The following is a 22,247-nucleotide window of genomic DNA, read 5'->3' as shown; positions in this document are numbered from 1 at the left end:
AGTGTTGGAGGTAGACAAGACTTCTAGAGCTCTAAAATGTGCTTATGCGCAAAGCTTGCACATGTCCTCCCATGGTGCCCAGCTGAATGTTTATAAAATCATATTCTGAGATGAAGATGGCATGAAAGGAAGCAAATGACACTGTGACATTTATAGGGCTGGCCATAGGCCAGAGATGTAAATTGATGGCCTGTGGTGATTCAGAGAACAGATGTGTTTTGTTGAGCCCACGCTGTGTTTTTTAAAAAATTGAGTTACCAACATTGAAAAATTAGAAGTTTTTACATATATATAAAAATGTATTGGTCCTGAAAATCCAGAAAAACCTGTCTATTACTGGGCCCACCTGCCCTCAGGGCAACATAAGGCAAGGTCTGAGAAGTGGCTGACCCCAGTTGATAGGACATACACTCTCAGGTACTCTTCCTTGGGCCCTTCTTTCATCTGTGTTATCTACAAACCCCTAGAGGCATTTTCTCTAATTCCTCCTTTTGCAGACAAGCCTGTGGGTTAGGAGGAGTGTGTCCTGGTGCCTAACATGGCCAACATCCCCTTTGCCCCTTGCCCATGGCTTGAGCACCAGAATCTTGGTAAGACTTGTTGCACCCTGGCACCATTTCTGCCACACAGAAGTCACAAAACAGATGCCCTTCCCCTTCCCTGTCCATGCTTCTCACCTCCTGGTTTTTCCTCTTTTCTACCTTCTCCTTCCCAAATCCAAACATCTTTTTTTCCCCCAGCATGAGAAGTGTTGCTATTAATAACTGCTCTGGGACAATTGGAGCTATTATGGATACTTGCCTCCTAGGACTGCTGTAATAAAGAACCACAAGTGGGATGGCTTAGAGCCAAACTGTTTTCTCCCAGTTCTGACAGCCAGAAGTCAGAAATCCACGTGTCAGCAAGATTGGCACCTTCTGGAAGTTCTGACGGAGATTTCATCCCGTGCCCTTCTCATAGCTGCTGGTGGTCACTGTAATCCTTGGCATAGCTTGGCTTGGAGATACCACACTCCCGTCCCTGCCTCCATCATCACATAGTGTTCTTACCCTGCACCCATCTGTTTCTCCTTCTAAGGACACTCGGCATATTGGATTAAGGCCTCCCTCTAACAACCTCAACTTGATTGCACCTGAAAAGACCCTATTTCCAAATAAGTTCACCATTCACAGATGCAGGGGGTTGGGACTTCCACAGATTTTTATGGGGGATATAATTCAACCCATCAGCCTCGAACTAGCTTTCTGACCTGTAACATGGAGGTAGTAAGAGCATCTACTACAGAGATTCTTGTGAAGATTAATTGACCAACATGTCTAGGCCTTCACAAAATGCTCACAACAGGATCATGTTCAGCCTTTTCCCTCTTCTGCTTCTCCCACTTAGGCACCCAGGTGTGTGGCTTCTTTGTCATTTGTGTTTGCTCAGTATAGAAATGTGAAGCAAACAAATAATCTATATATTGCCTATTTTCATACTTCCCATCATTAATTTAGAAGGTAATACTGAAGTGTACTCTTTCAAAATGACATGTTTACCTTTTGCAACATTTCCAGGAGAGATTCAGACTCCAGTGGCTTGTAAAAGAGTGCTCTGTGCTTACCGGCACACTACCCCAGGTCTTCTGTTGTGAGTGAAGCTTCTTCTGAAGAAGAAAGCCATGGAGAAGTCAATTCCTCCCAAACACTACCCAGGGAATGGGGTAAGAATCTATTGATGTTCACTGTCAGACCAGAAATTAAGAGAGCCAGAGGAGCACCCAATGAGGCCTGGAACAGTCCTATTTTAGAAAAGCACAAGACATGAAAGCCTTTTAGATCCCAATCAGTCACTCCTTTGTACCTGGAGGCTGCAGGCAGGCACATCAAAAGGCACATTAGACCTCAGAGTCAGCCCTCCTGCAGTTCCAGGGTGGATTCTGCACCACTTGGTAAGAATCACTTTGTGGTTCTTGTTTTTTTTAATTAATTAATTTATTTTAGAGAGAAAGAGCACAAGTTGGAGGAGCAGAGGGAGAGAATCTCAAGCAGACTCCACACTGCATGCAGAGCCCAATGTGGGTCTCAATCTCATGATCCTGAGATCATGACCTGAACTAAAACCAGGAGTTGGATGCCCAACTGACTGTGCCACCCAAGTGTCCTGAGTTTGTGGTTCTTAGTTCTTTGTTTCTCTTTTCAGTTGGTCACACTTTGTTTTTAACTTCTTATAAACAGCAAAATCCCTGACCCAAAGGCAGATCCTATTCTAGAAGGTTCTATAAGAGCTGTATCAGTCAGTCTTAAACAGAGGGCTGCTTGTTGTCAAGCACTGTATTGGAGGAGAGAAAAAGTGTGATTTGATGACAAGTAATGATATTTCGGTATTGCACCGAATAATGATAATGACAATTATTGTTCTCATGATTATTCCAGCCTTCATTTAATAAGCTCTCACCATGTGCTATACACTGTGCCGAGCATTTCACACTATGTTATGAAACCCTTTCATAACACCTTGAGGCTGATATGTCATTATTCCCATTTTACAGATAAGAAACTGAATTCACAGCACAGGATAATGTATATGATGACGAAGTATCTCAAAATTGCTCATAGGAGGAATGATTAAAAATAAGGGAATGGACCAGAAGGGATGAGCTTTGAGACCAGGGATACCTGGGCTCAAATCTCTGCTTTCTCCCATTTCGGTTCTGTAGCCATGATCAGTCCTAGAAACGTTCTTTGAATTCAGTATTTTCATCTGTAAACTAATGGCAATTACTGCCTTGAAGAGATGCTGTAATTAGAGGATTGATATAAATGAAGTTCATTGAACACAGCCGGGGCAGCATGGTGGTGGTGATATTTATGGTGCTGTTGTTAAGATTGGAGGTTAAGAAAATGTGAGGAAACAACGTATATTCCAGATGCTCTAGAGCTGTCCTGTAGAAAGATTAGTTTTTTTTCCACATAACTTTTTTTTGGAGGAAACTTCTTTGGTAGATTTCACTTCAAATGTTTACACAGCTTGTTGGAATTGACCAATAGAAGAGACAGATTTTTACTCAATACAAAGGAGGATGTTCTTTGAACTAGAGGAGAACATACATACTGCTTGGGCTAGAAGTAAAGGAGGTGCTGGTAGACCTTCTACCAAAGATACTCAGAGATTGCTTCATTTCTGGGAAGCCAGAATTGAGAATGGGATGCTGAGGATGCCAGTTGGTTAACATTCTTTTTTGTCTTCTTATGTATAAGACAGTGTGCTAAAATCTGAAACATACATGTTCAGTTTTGATCTATATGACCACCCTCTGAGACAGGAATGGCTATTTTCCCATGATTTAGACACAGAATCTGAGCCCGTGGAGATTCTGTGACTTTAGGGTGGGAGCCAGAATGCAAGCCTTCTATTTTGACTCTGAGTCAGAGTATATCTCTACAGATTTTAAATATGACAGTAACAGCTCTTGGGTATTGAGCACTTACTATTTACTAGATGTTCTACTTTTACTTTAGTTCTTCTCTTGGATACCAACTTGATTTGTTTTTGCACTTCCTTCAGGTCTTTATTGAAATTGTCACCTATGAGCCCACTATTTTTCTACTTTCAATTTATTACCAGCTGACGCTCACTCAGTTCTTCATCTGCTTCTTCAGTAGTCTAGTTTCCTATCCCCTTCCCCTTTCCCCACAACCAGAATGCAAGCTTTATAAGTGCAGGGATATTGCCAGCTTGTAGCTTCTCTGTCTCTCCAGTGTCTAGACTCCTGGCAGGCACATAACAGACAAATATTAATGAATGAATAAGTGAATGAACAAACTTAATCCTATTAGTGACCTTGTGAAGTAGGCAATACAATCTTCATGGTTTAGGTAAGGACAGAGAGGCTTAGGTCAGGTGATGTGCCAGGATCTGAATCTACGATGGTCTGACACCAAAGCTTTGTTGATTCCATTACACACATTCCCTCCTTAAGAGAGTTTGTTACGAAATGCATCATTACTGAATTGCATTCCGGGAAGGAATTCCTTTTCTTTGCTTATGACAGAGCCTTGACCTGTCTAGGTTACATTCTGTTGCTCCAAATTCCAGAACCACATCCCTGTTCTTTTATGAAATTCTCTTGCTCTGATTATTGATGGCCATGAATTGGTCATCTGCCAAGCCTGCAAATCCAAATTAACAAATAGCTATTATGCATCTAGTTTCCAGAAAGTAGTGTGTTTGGCGTTCTGAAAGCTTTTACTTACCTGGAGGTACTGAAATGCCATTCCACCTTTATTTCCAGGAAATAATTCTTATACTGAAAAATCAAATTCACTAAAAGTTTCTCAGTGTTCTTGAGTGTGTAGTGGGAGATGCCCAATATACATGCCAGGCACAGTATGTAATAAACGAATTGAATTGCCTAGATATATAGACTGGCTGTCTGACACCCACTGTAAGGAAGGTACTGTGCATTTTTAATCACATGCATATTTTTTGAAATGTGAATGATCCTGTAGGTTGCTCCAAATATTCTATATACCTACACGCTATTTGAAGCCCTTTAAAAACTTGTGGAAAGTGATTTAAAGCACAAAAATTATCTTAATTTACTGCTGAAGAATAAGACTTATTGACGTAGGTCAATGGGTAGAATTTCTCAGGGAAAAGCTATACATAAAATATATATCTAAATATATATATATATATATAGAAATGCAGGTGGAATATATATACACACACACATATATGTTACAGTATTAACTGTAGTGTTATAAAAAAAATCTCAACTTTCACCTAAAATTATTTGGCCAAATAAAGAAAAACATCAAATTTATTATTAGTATTAGCATGTTATGTATGTGTTGCATAGACCTGGATCCGATAAATTCCCTGACTCTTTTAATTTTCAGCCTGTTGGAACTTGTACGAAGACTTGCAGATCACTCCTCTTGGATGTTTAAATCACAGGTCGTAAGGCTAACGGGCTGTGGGCCCATTTGTTTTGCCGTCTCTCCTTCCACTTCATTTTCCGCTCACAAACTGTCCCTGATTTAGAATTTGAGGCCTATTTTAGTCACCAAGTTTTCTGTTTCTGTCTCTTTAGCCCTTTTGAACAGCTTTCCTTGAAAATGGGAAGTTTTGTGAGGATGCAGTAAAAAAAGGTATTTTTTGGAGGGGGTGCTTTTAAACAAGGGGAAAGGAGGAGAGGGTATTTTGTTTTCTTAAAGCAATGCCAATGCGGGAGGGGAAGCTCCTGAGGGGGGCGCGGGGTCCCCCTCCCGCCCCCGCCCCCGCCCCTCCGCGCACCGCGCCCCCGCGGCCCCCGGAGCCCACCGTCCCAGCAGCGGTTCCGCAGGCGGCGGCCCCGACTCGACTCCCGCCCGCTCCTTCCCGCCTCTCGCTGTCCCTCGGGCAGGGGGCGGGTCGCCGCCGAGGCCTCCCAGCGCCACGGGCCCGTGCGGGGCCGCCGGAGCCGGGAAGGCGGCCCGAGGCCGGGGCGGAGGCGGCGCAGTTGCCGGGGCACCGGGGCGGCTCCGCAAGCATCCTCGGCCCCGGGAAGAGGGGCCCCGGGCGGACGCCGGCTCCGCGCCCCCTCCCGCGAGCGGGGCTCCCCGCGCCGCCCCCGGCCGCCGCGGCGCGTCCATACGGCCGGTTCACAGGCCCCCGGCGGGCCGACCGCTGCGAGGGATTGTCGGCGGGGCCGCGCTCCCGAATCAAAGCCCGCCCGGCACGGCGGGGAGGGCCTCAGATGCGCTGGTTTCCACACAGCCATTGTTGGGCTTTTGTGAGGCAGTTTTGAACCTAATAAATAATGTCAAAAGTCTCTATCGCCGCCAAAAATGTTCCTTTTGAAGCATTTCTAATAGTATTTTTGTTCCGCGGCGTCTCCCACTGTCACAGAGCATTTGCACCGCACAATGGGGATGGAGCCCCTCGCGTGCCGCGCCCCGCCCCGCCCCGGCCCGCCCCGGCCCGCCCCGCCCCGCAGGTAGCCCGCTCCCACCCCGGAGCTTGGGGTGCCCTTGTTTCCCGAGGGCCTCCGAGCCTCCAGACAGAGGTTTGGAAGACGCCACTGAATGTCTGAACTGTAATAGTTAACGTGGACTTTGAGGACTTCTGATGTGCGGGGAGGATCCTTCAGGCTGTAGCGGGGGCTTGTAAGGTCGGGAACCCGGAGCTGGATCCTCCTTTGAGGTCCTGAAACGCTTGGAACTAAGTTTAGTACAAAGCGGATCCTGAGTTTTCTTATTGGGAATAAAAACCCCTGGGGAACCTGGGGTACTTTCTAGGCAACTGGTCATTTTAGGGGATATTTTTTACTTCACTTATTGAATAGCAGCTTTTCACCGTGCTTTAAGGCAGAGACTGACTCTACCCAATGCATTTATGCTTTTTTAAAATGTAGTATTCTTGGGATCCCTGGGTGGCTCAGCGGTTTGGCGCCTGCCTTTGGCCCAGGGCGCGATCCTGGAGACCCGGGATCGAATCCCACGTCGGGCTCCCAGTGCATGGAGCCTGCTTCTCCCTCTGCCTATGTCTCTGCCTCTCTCTCTCTCTCTGTGTGTGACTATCATAAATAATAAAAATTAAAAAAAAATGTAGTATTCTTCTGTTCGGCCTTGAGAGGGAAACACAGATCAATGAGACCAATACATCCATATATAGTTTGGCACTCAGGTCCCTTGCAATTTTTTCCCCCAGGCTTAGGTTCAGAGACTCTGATAAGTGGAGTTTATGAATCCTACTGCATTTTCCCCCATTCAGTTTGAATTAATACACAGAGCATGCCCATATTCAAGACTTATTGTTGAGTCCAAATCTAAGTCTCAAAGTTTTAATAGGAAACTGCTAGTAATGGTTTAACATGTAGGAGACTGTTCCGTCCTTTGAGGATGATTTGATTTCTTAGCATTCCCTAGGGGCACTTGAAAGGGGGGGAAAAAAAAAACCCACACAATTCCCAAGCTTTACAATTTTCTTTCCACCTGACTATGATTTTGTAATAGATATGTTATTTTTATTATTTATTTATTAACGTGGTTTTATTGTACGAGAGCATACAAGTTATCAGTGGTGGTTGCCACAGTTCCCTGAGGGGATGGTGGCATCTGCTTACCAGGATGCACGAACCAAACATAACTTCGACCTCATGCCATTTGGTTGGAGAGAAATGTGTGGGTCAACTCACGGCTTTATGTGAAAATTTGATTCTGGAATATTTTACCTTGCTTTTTAATTATGAGTTAGTACAACTGATTTTTTTTTTTTTTTTTTTTTTTTTTTTTAGAGATAAAGAAGCCTTTGCTTTGCTTTAAGTGATTCTAAAACAATTGACCAAAAGTGTGTCATGGTCCATGGCAGGCGTAGAAAATGTTTTTGGTCAATAGAATTGACAGAATCTCTCACCTGTGGGAGTACAAAATAGCGAATTTACTAAAAATACAATATAGATGAAGCATTCGAAATTGAGAAAGGGGATACAAGCAAAAGATATGAAATATGTGGTATACTGTATCTTATGTTTTTTCAAAAGTTTGTTTATTTTTGAGAGAGAGAGAGAGAGACAGAGAGAGTACAGCAGTGGGGAGTGGGCAGGGGCAGAGAGAGAATTTGCAGCAGGCTCCAGGGCAGCGTGGAGCCCAACATGGGCCCTGAGATCATGACCTGAGCCAAAGTCAAGAGTCAGACGCTTAACCGACTAAGCCCCCCAGGCTCCCCAATATACCATATTTTAAAGCACTTGCCTAAAGTATGTTCCATGGAATGTTGGGATTAGGAAGATGCTTTGCGAGATGGGGAGTCTATAGGTGGATATGTCTGGGGGAGGTGGTCTAGCAAGCTCCCTCTTAGAGAGTCACAGAAACACATGAAGGATCCCCAGAAATTACATCATAAAACAAATCTGGTAAGCTCTGTTCAGCCTAGTGTTGTTCAATTTTATTTGATCAGGAAATCCTGGTTTGTATATGTGTGTATGTGTCTTTATTTTATGTATGTGTGTATATATTTTAAAAATGGCACCTATCAACATCTTGTAGTCAGTCTCCTGTGGAACACATGTGAAAAAACTTCCATCAAACGCTATTCTAACTACATCACAATAATGTAAGCTGGTAAGATTCAGAGTAAGGGTTTCTTTTCAAAGGTAGTGAAGAAAGAACGAGAGCTAATGAAAGCAACCCTTAATAAATACCTCCAGAGCTCCGTTCTTCTTTGGAGGAATGTAACCAGCTGTTCTGGTTATTTTTTTCTCATCTTGGGTGCACGTGGTTGGGAGAAGGTTAGTCAGTCCAGCCTTGGCTGTGTTTTCATAGTGATGGATGGGGAGCATTTCCAATGTGACTGTTTAAGTCATGGGCTCTGGGCATTCAAGTTCTTCCAAATGACAACTACTTACTTTTATATTAGGACTTAGACACAAATGTACTTCAGTGTTTCCCCATGACATTATATCTGAAAACAATGTTGAAGTAAACAGCCATAATTGAGGGTGAATCGATTTTAGGATATATATTATATGTACTTATTTATAGTACTGTCATTGAGGAATCAAATAAGTATAAAATAGTTGTTAAAATGTTAAAATGGTATAAAATAGTTGTTACCAAGAGTATGAATTGCAGCTTGCTTATATTTCTTCAGGAGTATCTGATCCCACTTAGGGTACATTTATTACACATAGTAAGTGTCTTCCAAGGAAGAAAATATGCCACTTTGGCAAAACAAAAAATGTTTTTCTGAAAGTCACATTGGAAAACAGACATTGATACATCTCTTAAATTGGTGGATTGGAAAAAGTATTTAATACACTCTCTAGTGAATGATGTTTACAGGTGAGGAATCTTTTTATAATATATAAAATAAATAATCACAATGACAGATAACATTTATTGGATGCATATTGTATATTAGGGACTATTCTAAGTGTTTAGTAAATATTAATTCATTTAGTCCTCATGATGACTTTATGAAATACTACGACTATCATCTACTTCACCGATGGATGAATCTTTATTTTTAGCAGTTATAAGATACATGTGTATGTATGTGTATGTGTGTAGACACATATACACACATATAAACTTTAAAAGCTATATTATTATTATATGTCATACAATTTTATTTCACATATAAAGTCCTATTATAATACACTGTATTGTTAAAACTGACATGTGTACACTTGTATGTGAGTGTATTTCTCTTGTGCAGGGAGCACCTATAAATCTATAAATGTACCATGACATTGGTGCCTAAGTGAGGGACATATGGAAAGTTTATTTATAGTCCTTTAATCCCGATATCAAGGTGTGGGGTGGGAGTTGGTAACTGTGGGCTGACTTCACATAATACGTTTCAAATCTTTGACGAGCAAAGTGGGGTCAGACTGAGACTTACCAAATCGTTCTTTTTGTCTGACACATCATATCATCTCTGTGAATGAAGGCTCAGAAAATAAGGGAAGAAAAGATGGTTTTGAGGTTCATTAAAGTTCACAAGAGCACTTTCCAAGGCAGCACTGGAGCTCCCTGACACCAGACTTGAGGAAAGGATGGGATGTTGCAGAGTGGGGAGCTAAGGAAGGGAGAAGGTGTTGGTGTCCATCCAGGTCCAAAGAACCATGAATGCATTCTGGTAACTGTGACTCGAACTTAGTGTCACTCCATCGTTTGGCTGGAGTTTCTGCACTGTGAAACTGGAATGACATTTTTTATCCACCGCGAAGGTGAATTTGGGAATTAAGTTTTCTATCAAATCAAAGCGTTTTGAAAAGTAAGAGAACATAGAAATGCAAGTCTATTGTTTTGTGACTGATCTCCACGGCAACTAGCATGAACACTATCATTGGCTATGCAGCACTGATTTAAGAGCTTACCACCCAATGGCTGCTCATACCAGCGGTAATTACTCTTTCTGGTGACCATGCGATCCATCAGATCCCTCCCTCTCTGAGGAGCTTCTATGTGCTGCATTCTTTACCCTCATCACGGCACTGTGGGCTATGTCCTCGTCTCCCATTTATCGGCGAGGAAACCAGAACGGAGACACAAAGCAATTTGCCACCACGATAACTGCATCCAGCGCAGATGCAGGCGGACATTCCATATGTGAAAAGAGCAATGTGTGCAGCTGACAAATTAACAAATCATTCCATTGAGAGCCTCCGATTCAGAAAAGTTCAGTTTAGAGCACAGAATGCCACAGAATAAGGCAAAATTTTAGTAAACTACGGATCTGATGCTAAGGATTCATAGTCACACAGGGACCCAACAAAGAGCTTGTCATCAGGAGAGAACTTGACATTAAGAAGAATGCTCCAGAGTCCTGAAGGTGGGGGCATCCCTCCTGCACAGGCTGAGGTCATTGTGAAATGCAAATCCCCTGCGTCAGTGATGCTGTACAAGTTTGTCACTATGTCTGGGCTTTCCACAGCTTCCTTCATGCTCCCTACCCCATGTTTTACTATGGGAACTGGTCTGATCTTTAAGTCACTGATATTGGGATCAATCATAAAATGTTTATTGGGTGCTTACTATCCTACGTAGTCCTGTGAGAGCTTCGAAAGTGTGATTTCACTCAACCAGCATTTATTGAGTTTCACCAGAGGCCAAGCATTGGCTTTGGTGTGGGGAATACTGACTGAAAAGGACACCATCCTTTTCCTTGACAAGCTCCACCTGGTCCAAGACTCAATTCTTTCATTCATTCATTCTATTAAATGCATTGAACACCCACGATATGCTTTGTAATGTGGTGGTGAAGAGCCATTTTGGTCAAGTAAAACCTAAGGGACAAGACATGAAATAATGACATGATGATGTTAAGGTCTATAATCCTTTAATCACCATCCAGAAATCCAAAATCTCTAAAAATTGAGAATTCTTTTATAACTTGTTTGGTATCAGGTATGACCCAAACTGGAGTAAGGCAATTTATAGCTTGGTCTCATTTAGCGTGAATAGTCATGTATTTTGATAAAGATGCATTCATCTATTTGATTATGGGGTGTTACCTTGGACCCTGATAGTGTTACATGAAACATAATTTATGCACCATTACGTGATACACAGTCTATACACTATCATATACAAGAACATTTAAATCCCCAAACTCAACCTGGTGGGTTTTGGGAAAATGATTTTGAAGTTGTCTAATGGATAAATATAGTGAAACATACAGAAGGGGAAAGTCAGTCCTAGTTGGAGCAGTCACAGAAGGCTTCCTCTGGCAAGATTTGAACTTGATTTTGAAGAGTGGAGGGTTTGAAGGAACAAAGTAGTGAATGAGATGGGAAGTAGCAATGAGGAACGGATCCACTTTTATGGGGCCTGAGGAATTATACATTTTGAGGGGGGCTTTTTAAGGAAAAGAATAAAAAATTGTGGATATTGCTAGTTAGATGGGCTGGGAAGGATGCAGATGAAAGGCCTTGAAGCTTAAGTTTTATTTTTATTTTTTTTCAGTGAATCCATCTTTGAGCAAGACCACAAGCATAGATCATTTATTTTACAAAGTGAAATATACCTGAAGATGTATGAATAAAAATAAATAAATAAATAAATAAATAAATAAATAAATAAATAAATGTTGGTACATGGGGGAGAAAAGACTTGAGTTCTTACAGGAGAAAAGGAGTGAATCTGACCATTTTCATCCTTCTGAATTGTTTGAGATTTTGAAAATTCACAACCACAACAGACTGTCTTTTAAATCTAGGCATAATATGTATTGTCTTTGAAAAATGGCCCAAAGAGGTTTTTTTAAAAAGATTTTATTAATTTTTTTTTATTTGACAGAGAAAGAGAGAGAGAGAGAGAGAGCACAAGCAGTGGGAGAGGGAGGCAGAGGGAGAGGGAGAAGCAGGCTCCCTGTACAGAGCCTGATGTGGGACTCAATCTCAGGACCCTGGGATCACGCCCTGAGCCAAAGGCAGGTGCTCAACCAATGAGCACCCCCCTGACGTCCCCAAAGAGTTATTTTTTTTAAAATAATGAATCCAATTATGGATGTATTTCAGAATGAATGACCTTTCTCAGTTTTCTCACATTTGATTCTGTAGCTAGTCAACTTCGAAAATGATGAGAAGATTTGACAATGATAAATAATTAAATATACTTAAGTGACAAAGTCTTTAAACGAGAGAAAAAGCCATATTTCATTTGAAAATTTCTTCTTAAATAGACTTTTAAAGCTTAGATTGTCTTTAGACTTCAGGGGATACACTTGATTTTTAAAAAAAAATATTTAGAAATGAACAATTTAAGATTAAAATGGAAATTTCAGTCAATTCCCAGACTATCGTCCAATACTCTTTTCCAAAGCTATACAGAGTGTTTTCTATCCATTCATAAAAATAATACTGATAGTCAATGTTTTGTGAGTACTTACTATGGCCCAAGTTCTGTTCTGATTCCTTTATCACGGTGCTTCTCCAGCCTCTTTCCTTTTTTGTATCTTTTGTTTTTGCCATGAAGATCTGTCTGTCATTCTTGCTTGGTTTCTCTTATTTGTTTATTTATCTATTTATTTATTTTTAATAGCCTTATTGAGACAGAATTCACATATCACACAAGTCTTCTGTTTACAGTGTATGCTTTGCTGTTTTTTTTAGTGTATTTGCAGATCTGTGCAACCATCTTCACAACTAGTTTTGCTTTGCCTCTGCTCATGTAGATTGTATTCCCCATCCTCATTCTAAATGATTATACTCTCCTTTCTGTCCCTATTAATTTCCCTATTCTAGGAATTCAACGTGAGCGGGATTATATAGTAGGTGGTGTTTTGTGGCTGGCTTTTTCCATTTAATGCATTTTGTCCAGAACATCCATGTGGTAGCAAGTGTCATCTTCCCTGCAGCTCACAGCCAAGTAGTATTCCGTCCTGTATCTGCACCATATTTTGTTAGTGCAGTCATCAGTTGATGGACATTGGGGTATTTCCCACTTTTTGGTTATCAGGAACATACTGCTATAAACACTTGTGTGCCAGTTTCTGGGTGGGTGTGCATCTTCATTCTTCCCGGAGGCAGTGTCTGCGTTGATCCTCCCACACTTCCTCAGCCTGTTGCTGTTGCCCCCCGTCCCCATAGGAACAGAGCAGCGAGGTTGGGGCACTTGTCCCAGGTCACCTGGCTCATGCAGGATGGAGCCAGGTCATAGACCTTGCATGTCTCCCTAGACCAGCTCTTCCAGAAGGATTTCCAGGCTTTCCTTTGAAGGAAGTCTAAGAGATTGGACAGAAGTAGTAACTGCCATTTAGGTATCCCCACCCCCAGCCGTTTACCTGTCATCAGATGACTAAATGCTGCAACTGTTTCCTAAAGTGCATCCAGAATATCACCCTTAGACACATGATAGGCTGCAGGGAATTAGCACCTGTGGCACAATTTACATAATTTTTTTCTTAATCAAGTTTTTCTCACTTTGCCCCAAATTACACTTCCGTTTCTAGTATGCCATGTGGGGAGAGGTTCAGAATGGCAAAGACCATTCCAAAACTGTCTATTAATGAGTCCCTTCCCCTCCCCCACCCTGAATTTTTCTTTGGGGTGAAATCAGTATTGCATGTTAGTTCTTCCTTCCCACACCTCCTCTAGGTTAAAGTTGAATTCTTTGAGATCGAGATTTTTTTTGTGTGTGCGACTTTAACAATATTCTCTTCACATGTCCTTGCATAAGCCAAACAATTGCTTGTTGACCCATTTTAACCTCTTTTGAGCGTCATCTTCAAAGTGTAACTGTCCTTGACAATGAAAGAGACCTTCCTATTGTCTGGTCCTTCCAGGCAATCTTTAGCACAGAGCTAAATGGCTTTCAGATGGAGGAGTTGGCCAGAGGAAAGAGACAAAGTAAGCTGTTGTTCTTGAGTGACTTTGCTAAAGTTTTCCCTTTCTCTCTTAGAATGGTGCCTTTCTATAGAAGATGACAGACGTTTTGACAGGTGCAATATGCTTTGAACTGTTCTGTCCGATAATTCTTTTGTCTTGGGTTTTCCCAGCAGAGTGGTACATCTTAGGATGCTGATATGCATATTGTTTGCTTTTCATTTAGTGTGGTGAAGCCTTCCTTCTCACTTTCCCTCCTCTTCACTCCTGAGGCCCTTTGCACACATGTCACTAATCCAGATGGGAAGGCAGGCACTGGTGCAGGAACCTCTCCCTTAAACTCCCTTCACCTTTTTTTTTTTTTTTTCTCAAAATGGAAATCACTTCTGGCATAGTTTTCTCATTACTTTTTTTTTTTTTAATAAAGAAAAGAGAAAGAAATTACTTAGAGAAGGACAAAACACAGTGACACACCAGAGGCAATCGCTGACAGAGCTAAAAGCCTAATAATAATAATAATAATAATAATAATAATAATAATACCTAACACATATTGAGACCCTCCATGTGTCAGATATTATGCTAAGACCATGACATGCCTTGTCAATTGTGGAAAAAGTGGAAATTATCTATAACTAATAACCCAATAATAACTATTGTTTACATTTTGGAGCATATCCTTTCATACATTTTTCTTAGCATATTATGTTTTGCACTTTTTTGGGAAAACTGAGGCCACAGTAAACACACTGTTCTTTAAGCTGATTCCGCCCCCCCCATCGTGATGAATGTGCATATCTTTGCCATATCAACAAATAGTTTATATCATGCCATATTAAATACCCACATAGAATTTTGTTGTGCCATCATAATTTAGTTAAGCAATTAATAATGTTGGTACATTTTCGGGACTTCCAAATTTTTTTTTGTGATGAATATGATGAATATATTTTATGTATCCTTATATGTGCTTCTCTGATTATTTTTTTAAAAGATTTTATTTATTTATTCATGAGACACAAACACACACACACACAGAGAGAGAGAGAGAGAGGCAGAGACACAGGCAGAGGGAGAAGCAATCTCTCTGCATGGAGGGAACCTGACGTGGGACTCGATCCTGGGTCTCCAGGATCACGCCCTTGGCTGAAGGCGGCACTAAACCGCGGAGCCACCCAGGCTGCTCATTTTCTGATTATTTTTATAATGTAAATTCCTAAAAGTGGAATTGCTGGTCCAAATGCATGCAAAATTTAATTTTTGATTATCTTTTGCCTCTGTCCAGAAAGATTCCTAAAGTGTTTCATTTATATACTCTCTGATTTCTAGAACTTAAAAAACAGATGATGTTACAAAAGAGTTAGCCTAAACAAAAATAGACACCAGAGATCCTAAAATCATTTTGCGTCTTCATCTTTTGTCCTGGTAAATTTGATCTACACAGATTTTTCTGCTTTGGTATAACAGGGCAAAGTTTTTATTCAACAAAATAGAGGACTTCTCTTACTTTAGGAGCTAAAACTGGGAGCTTCCTAGTATATAATGAGATAGGACTAATTGTCCCACATCTAAACTGATATGGAAACAGAAACTTAACATTGTTCACTTTGTTTCTCTGGATGCCCTTTTGTGTATTTCCATTAATTTTGTTCATTGCCTAGTACCCTGTCCCAAATATGACAAAAAAGAGCAGGCTGAACCAAGATTGGAAGGAATCATCTATAAAATAGAATAAAAATTGCCCTATTCCTTATAATAAGTAATTTTACTTTTTGTTTTAATTCATATTTTTCTTTATTTTTTATTTTATTTTTTCCTATTTTTTATATTAAGAAAGTTTTAGAATTGGAGGAAGAATGAACTGACAGGGAGTTTGGATTTGGAGTGTTCGCTAACATTAGAAATAGAGAGATGAGATGTTCATGTATTTACTTTCAGAACCATCTAAAGACACTGCTCAATAAAGTGTTTGCCTCCAAGCAGTATCAAACAGAAGTCAAGAAGAGCAAGATCTGTCCCAAGTCTTACATAATGACATCTGGTTTAGAAAAATGCCTGAAAAATCAAAATACTGTGCTCTGTGGAAAATAATGAAGTATAGCATCTGTGGTTTGGATGGGGAAAAAAGACTACATTAATGTAAATGTTTATTGAAAATAATGAGAAAAAGTACTTAGAATTTCCAAATAAGGGCACATTAAATTAAAATCCGTAGTGTGCTAGATACAGTTTTTATTTCCAATTTGTTTTTCTTGTAAACTTCGTGGCCAACTTACCCTTCTTACTTGGGGATGCTTCAAGGCCCATCCCTTAGCCACCCCCCACCTCCAACTTTCTATTTTGTCTCACACGGTGGCTCTCCACGGTCTGAACTGAACAGTGAATGTGAGAAATCAGCATAGGTCGTGAATTCTACTAAGCGGGAATAGTTACAAAGTCACTTCTGCTTTAGTTGAAGCAGCAGGACGCTGGCAGTTCTGCAGGCCATGGGTCATGTGATCTGCTGACCTCTATCTGGGCTCCGTGACTCTGCCTGGTAACAATTGATTAATGGTGTATGGTAACTCTGAGAGGAGGTCTCATCCGTCCCCCTGAGTTTGAAGACTTCCTCATTATCTTAGGCCTTTCATGGCAGCCCTTAGGAAATTTTACTCACAAATTAGGTCGAACAAAGTCTTCTCAAAGAAAATTATTTTCGGTGTTTGGTCATCAGGGAGCAGAAGGCTTGATGGTCATTTACTGCATTGACAAAGGGTATGGGAGGCAAATGGCAATTATGGAGCCTGGCCACTGTTCAGGCCTCCTTCCTCTGTGCTCCAGGGCTGGATTTTCAGAAGAGGCAATGTAACGAAAACTATCACTTGAGTCACAAGTTGGCCTGAAACTTTTTGGGGTGGAGACAGAATATCTGATTTTCATGCTAGCGTAGAGGTTATGTACACATTTATTTACTGAGTTTCAGTATCCAATTGCCATCTGGATTTGTGACAGGCGATGCGAATTGTCTACCCCATGTTCATTCTCTGCTTCTTAGTAACAGAACCCCGGTTGTATTTAGGGCAACACTATGCTAGGGTAAAAATACTCTCATCTCCATACTTCCTAGTACCTAGAGTAATTGTGTTAACCTGTTCTGGTCAACGAGTTATAAACAGAATTCTACTGGAAAAGCTACCATTTTTGTAATACAAGGAACACACACAGCTGGCATGTCCTTTGTCCCTTGCTTTTCTCCTTCCTGCTTCATGACAAATGCATTACCTGGAGAGGGAGCAGCCATCTCCTGACCCTGAGGACAACAGCCACAGGCTAAGAATGATACAGCTGGGAACTAGAAGGAAACTGAGCTCAGGGATGAGCCCTGAATTCTCTACCCTTGGATTTCTTCTCATGTAAGAAACATTAAATTCATTTGGTTAAGCCACTGAAGTCTGGGTTCTATCATATACAATTGAATATGTGCAAATCCTGGCCTATCATTTTCCACTTGGATGATGCTCTCTGGACCTCAATTTCCTTCGTCTACCAGGTGGGGTTGGCAATAGCTATCCCTACTTCAGAGGGTCATCATGAGGATTACATGCAGCAGACAATGCACGTCAGGGTATTAGCTTGACGTCTGACATGTGGAAGGTGCTGATGATGTATTAGCTATTATTATTTTTACTAAGGATTTAGCACTGGTTGCTATTGTCTCTGGTGTACTACTGTGTTTTGTCTCTCTCTGATATTCGAGTTTATCTCATTTTTTTAGGATCCAAAAGACGATTGGATATTTATGTTAGTTATGTTGAGCTAGCATTTGACACATCATTTACTTCTCATCTCTTGGGTATATACCCAGTCCATGGACAAATCACTAAGTCACAAAACAAAGGCAAATATAAACTATTAGATATAATCAGATTATGAGTTTTAAAATTTAAAATTAATCAACAGAGTGTATTATTTACTTTCACAGGTAGAGTTTTGTGATTTATCAGTTGCACACAATAGCCAGTGCTCAATCCATCTTGTGTCCTCCTTCATGCCTGTCACCCAGTTATCCTGTTCCCTCACTCACCTCCCCTCCAGCAACCCTCAGTTTGTTTCCTAGAGTTAAGAGTCTCTTATGGTTTGTCTCCTTCTCTGATTTCATCTTATTTTGTTTTTCCTTCCTTTCCCCTAGTATCCTCTGTTTTGTTTCTTAAATTCCACATATGGGTGAGATCATATGGTATTTGTCTTTCTCTGACTGACTTATTTTACTCAGCATAACACCCTCTAGTGTTGTGCCCAAGATCCCGAATCCGAGAAACCGCCAAGGAGCCGACGCCGATGCAATCACACGAGGGTTTATTACAAGCTCGAGCCTGGGACCAAGTATACCCGACGCAGTGGAGCAGGGACTTGAACCCCGAGACTAAGAGGCCTAGCAACTTTATAGGGACCAGTGGCCAATGGGATATGCAGGAAGTTGCAGTCATGCTGGTCCCAGCCGGATTTCCAGTTAGGGTGTGTCCTGGTCTTTGACTAGGGTGGGGCAGTGCCCTAAGTAATAAGCAGGTCAGCACAAGGCGGGTGCAGCCCAAAATAGAGTTAGTCCTGCTCTGCTGTCCAGGGGTAGGGGATTTTGTTCAATTTCCTGGGTCCCACACTAGATCCATCCACCTCATTGTAAATAGCAAGATTTCATTCTTATTGATGACTGAGTAATTTGTAGATATACACCATATCTTCTTTATCCATTCATCTGTCGATAGGCATGATTTGAGTGCCAGTCTCTATTTCCAGGGAGATAAAGAAACTGGACTTTTTCAAGGGAAAGCAAGCCTTGATTTGAACTCAAATCACCGAGTACTGAATTAGAGATTCACCTTTGTTACCAGGGCCAAGAAATCAAAAGTTCAGCTTGTGACTAAGCACAGGCTATAGGTTCAGAAGACTTCTGAAAGCAAATTATGTCTACCAGGTTTTTGTGCCATTCAACGAATTAAAGAAACTTTGGAATTCTCTATTGTTCACAATCAGATAACTTTTATTTATTAGCCCCTTTTACACCAGGATGGAGGGATAAAAATATCACAGATTGACTCCACAAATAACTTTAGTCTATTTCAGGTATTTTTTTTTCTGTTACCCTTAAAGTACATTTTCATAACTTTTTTTTTAAAGCATAAACTTCAGGATACATGATTGCTAATTTAAATTCTGTATTACCTTGAGAAAGTTATTTCACTTCTCTGGACCCTGGTTTCCTCATTTGGATAATGAGAAGGACTTTCAGAGATGACAGTCTGTGACTCTGTGCTGTCTCCAACTTTGCCTCCCTCCCTCTACTGTACCTACCACATCCTGGTTTACCTACTTCAACACCATCCTTCCTTTTCACTATCCCATAGAATACTTAACTTATTCTAATTCACCCCCATACTCTATGATCCATTTCTTTTTTCTCTTCATTTCAGACATTGGAAAAGAGGGACAAAAAAGTTCTAGAAGCTGAGAGATGTCGTGACTATAAGAAGAAGCAACGTGTTTTGCCTCTTTATTGCAAAGTAATAGAAATAATAATGGGCTAATGATGATGATGGCTGAAGTTTCCTGACAACCTCAGTGTGTGCTAGGTCCTGTGCTGAGCACTTTATACATACTTCTGTCCAGTGGAGCATAAAAGAAACCTGTTGCGCTTCTCAGAAGAGGTCTACTCATCATTGTCGACAGAGAGGCATGTGAGAAGTCCCAATTCAGAGCAGTGACAGCCATTTTTACCCTGGGAAGGCTGATGAAGAGAGTTCCAGAGATGCTGGATAATATTTCTGTTGTTGTTAAACTTAGTCGATGGACAGCCCACCTCCAGACTTCTTGTCAACGGAATAATGAACTTTTACATGATTTAAGCCAGTTTTTTTTTTTTTCCCCCTTGTAAGCAAAAGCATTCCAAGTGATACAAGTGGGCTAAGCCTTTTAGGGCCATTACCTTATTTAATCTCATGGCAGTCCTAAGAAGTAGGTCCCATCACTTCCCTACTTCTTAGGACCCCATCTGCAGATGAGTAAACAGGTCAAGAGAGCTTATGCACCAGATCCAAATCACAGACTCTTAGCAACTCTGTGATGATGTCCCTGTTCTGCCTGAGGCCCTGAACCACCTGCGGTCAGGGAGCATCAGTCACTCTCCCCTGTACCTCTAGGGGGCAGGTGGATCTCCGGAAAGCCAGTGGAATGATTACTAAAGGAATGAATGCTCTATTTTTCACTCCCCAGTTCACTCTATCCTTTTTTCCATATTTGTATCAAGCCAATATAAGACCCTGGTCAAGGGACGATGCTTGCAAACTAATAGAAATAGTAACAATGATGATGGTGATGTTTCTCTATGGTTCCAAACAGGCCCAATGGAATAAAAAAATAAACTCCAAAGAGTTGTTTATATCTATAGCAGTTTTGTAATTTTGGAAAATGTAAGAAGCCCTTGCCCTGTCATTACATATTCTCAGGGGGCAGCTGTGGTTAGGGACACTCGGGTGTCAAGACTTCAGAGAGATCGGTAAGTTCTGTCACAAGTCTTTGACAATACTCTGCCACTCAAAAGCTCTCCTCATACCCAAATTTACCTAAACGGTGTCTTAGATGAAGTTGGCACAAAGTTTTCAGGCTAACTCCCCCTCCCTTTTTCCCCCTTGTAAAAATGAGAATGGACTCTTAACAAAATACGTATTGCATTTTAAGATACTTGCAAGTTACTTATTCTCTCTCCGCCTTGGTTTTTCTGGACCTGAAAGAAGACAAACTATTTACTGGCCCCTTCATACATTCTGTGGTTCACAAAACATTTATTGAGCAGCGACCACCTGTCAAGGAAGGTGACAGGCACCAGAAACAGACCGGGACAGAAAGAAGACATTCTCTTTCTCCTTAACTGTGGATGGAACCAAGTAGTAGCACATAGAACCAAGGAATAGCACAAACCATTCTGGGTTATACAGGGAAAAACAACACCTGACCTGATGGCTTTCAAACTCAAATCTATAGAAATGAAAAGTAAAATGAAAATGGTTTGGCCTAATTCTCTTTTCTTTCCCAGTAAATATAAAAGACAACCGTTACAGTTATAGGTTTTATTAGTGTAACTGAAAGTAGCGGTTTGCTCTTGAAAAGTGGTCTTGCCTAGAAATATATTTGGTTTTCCAGTGAACTAATAGGACCTTAAGTACATTACATAAATCAGTGGGCACAGTTTTGGTACATTTTGAGTCTCTTGGTGAAAGGGAACACTGAATTCAAGTCAATTCTTGGGCAGGTGGTGATGTTCCTTAAAACCAGGCGAGTCTCACACGTGGCTCTGGCAATCAGCTGGCCCCTCATTGGCTGATCCCAAATCTGAAGATGAAGGGAAGTGGCCTTCCTGAGGGGCCATTTCCCCCGAGTGTCCAGAGAGTGGCAACATGTTAGAAGGGTCCATGCACAGCTCAGGTGGGGCCTTGAAAGTAAATGGAGCTGATGCAGTGCGAGCCTTCTAGAATTCTGGTAGGAATGCTCCCTTCATCTGCCCTACAGTGGTTGGAGTGCTTGCATACACAGTGCGGGGCCTCTCCAGCATCTACTGGTTGGAGCCAAGCTTTTAGCCAAGGGTTGTGACTGGCCTTCACAGCTTTGTCTGAGTCACAAGTCCGGGGACATCAGAGGCATGTCCTGATGCCCCTCTCTCTAATATTAGATGACTCTTCCAAAGAAAAAACATGTTTAAACTGGAAAACGATTCCTTCTTACCCATCCCACTGGTCTTGCCCTAGACAGTTTCAGCTCCCACTGCTCAATTTTCTGTCTTTGGAAACCCGGGCTGGTGGTATTGACACTGTAATTATTTTTATTCTTATTCCTTTAGATTTTACTTATTTATTTGAGAGTCACAGAGAGCAAGTGAGAGCCAGTGAACACAAGCAGAGTGAGGAGAGAGGGAGAGGCAAACTCCCAGCTATGCAGGAAGTCTGATGCGGTGCTTGATCCCAGGACCCCGGGATCATGACCTGAGCTGAAGATACATGCTTCACTGACTGACCCCTGGGTGCCCCTTCACACTGCAAGTCAATATGGTTGTTCTTCAGCTGGTGTTTTTATAATTTACCCTTAGTTTCACAACTTCTTAGAACTACATTCTGATAAGAGGAGAACAAAGCACTTTAACATAAAAATTAATAGTTTTTCATAAAACTAGGTGGTCCTATAAATTTTTTTTGCTCTCCCTAAAAAATTGTTATTTTTATACCTCTCTTTTAACATTTTAATTTTTGAATGAGCTTGTTGAATTCCCTCATCCCACCCCCTGCCCCCCCACCCAAGAAAAAAATCTTGCTGGAATTTTGATGGCAACTTTTTTGGTATACCTTGAGCAATTTTGAGAAAGAAATTTACTTTAAAAATACTGTCAACCTATCCATGAAAATGATTTGTTTTTCCAATTTATTCAAGT

The 22,247-nt window shown here is 41.2% G+C and overlaps 1 long non-coding RNA gene across 1 annotated transcript; it reads left to right on the top strand.

The window, feature by feature from the left end:
* Positions 1-7,914: 7,914 nt before the first annotated feature.
* Positions 7,915-20,199, top strand: LOC144282451 (uncharacterized). Its single transcript, XR_013350891.1, has 2 exons — positions 7,915-8,079; positions 19,243-20,199. It is a non-coding gene; the product is annotated as an uncharacterized LOC144282451 (long non-coding RNA).
* Positions 20,200-22,247: the final 2,048 nt, after the last annotated feature.

The sequence above is a fragment of the Canis aureus genome, chromosome 13 (genome assembly GCF_053574225.1).
Source record: "Canis aureus isolate CA01 chromosome 13, VMU_Caureus_v.1.0, whole genome shotgun sequence".
NCBI lineage: Eukaryota > Metazoa > Chordata > Mammalia > Carnivora > Canidae > Canis > Canis aureus.
The sequence above is the reverse complement of the archived record's forward strand: the minus strand, read 5'-3'. Positions and strand labels throughout refer to the sequence as shown.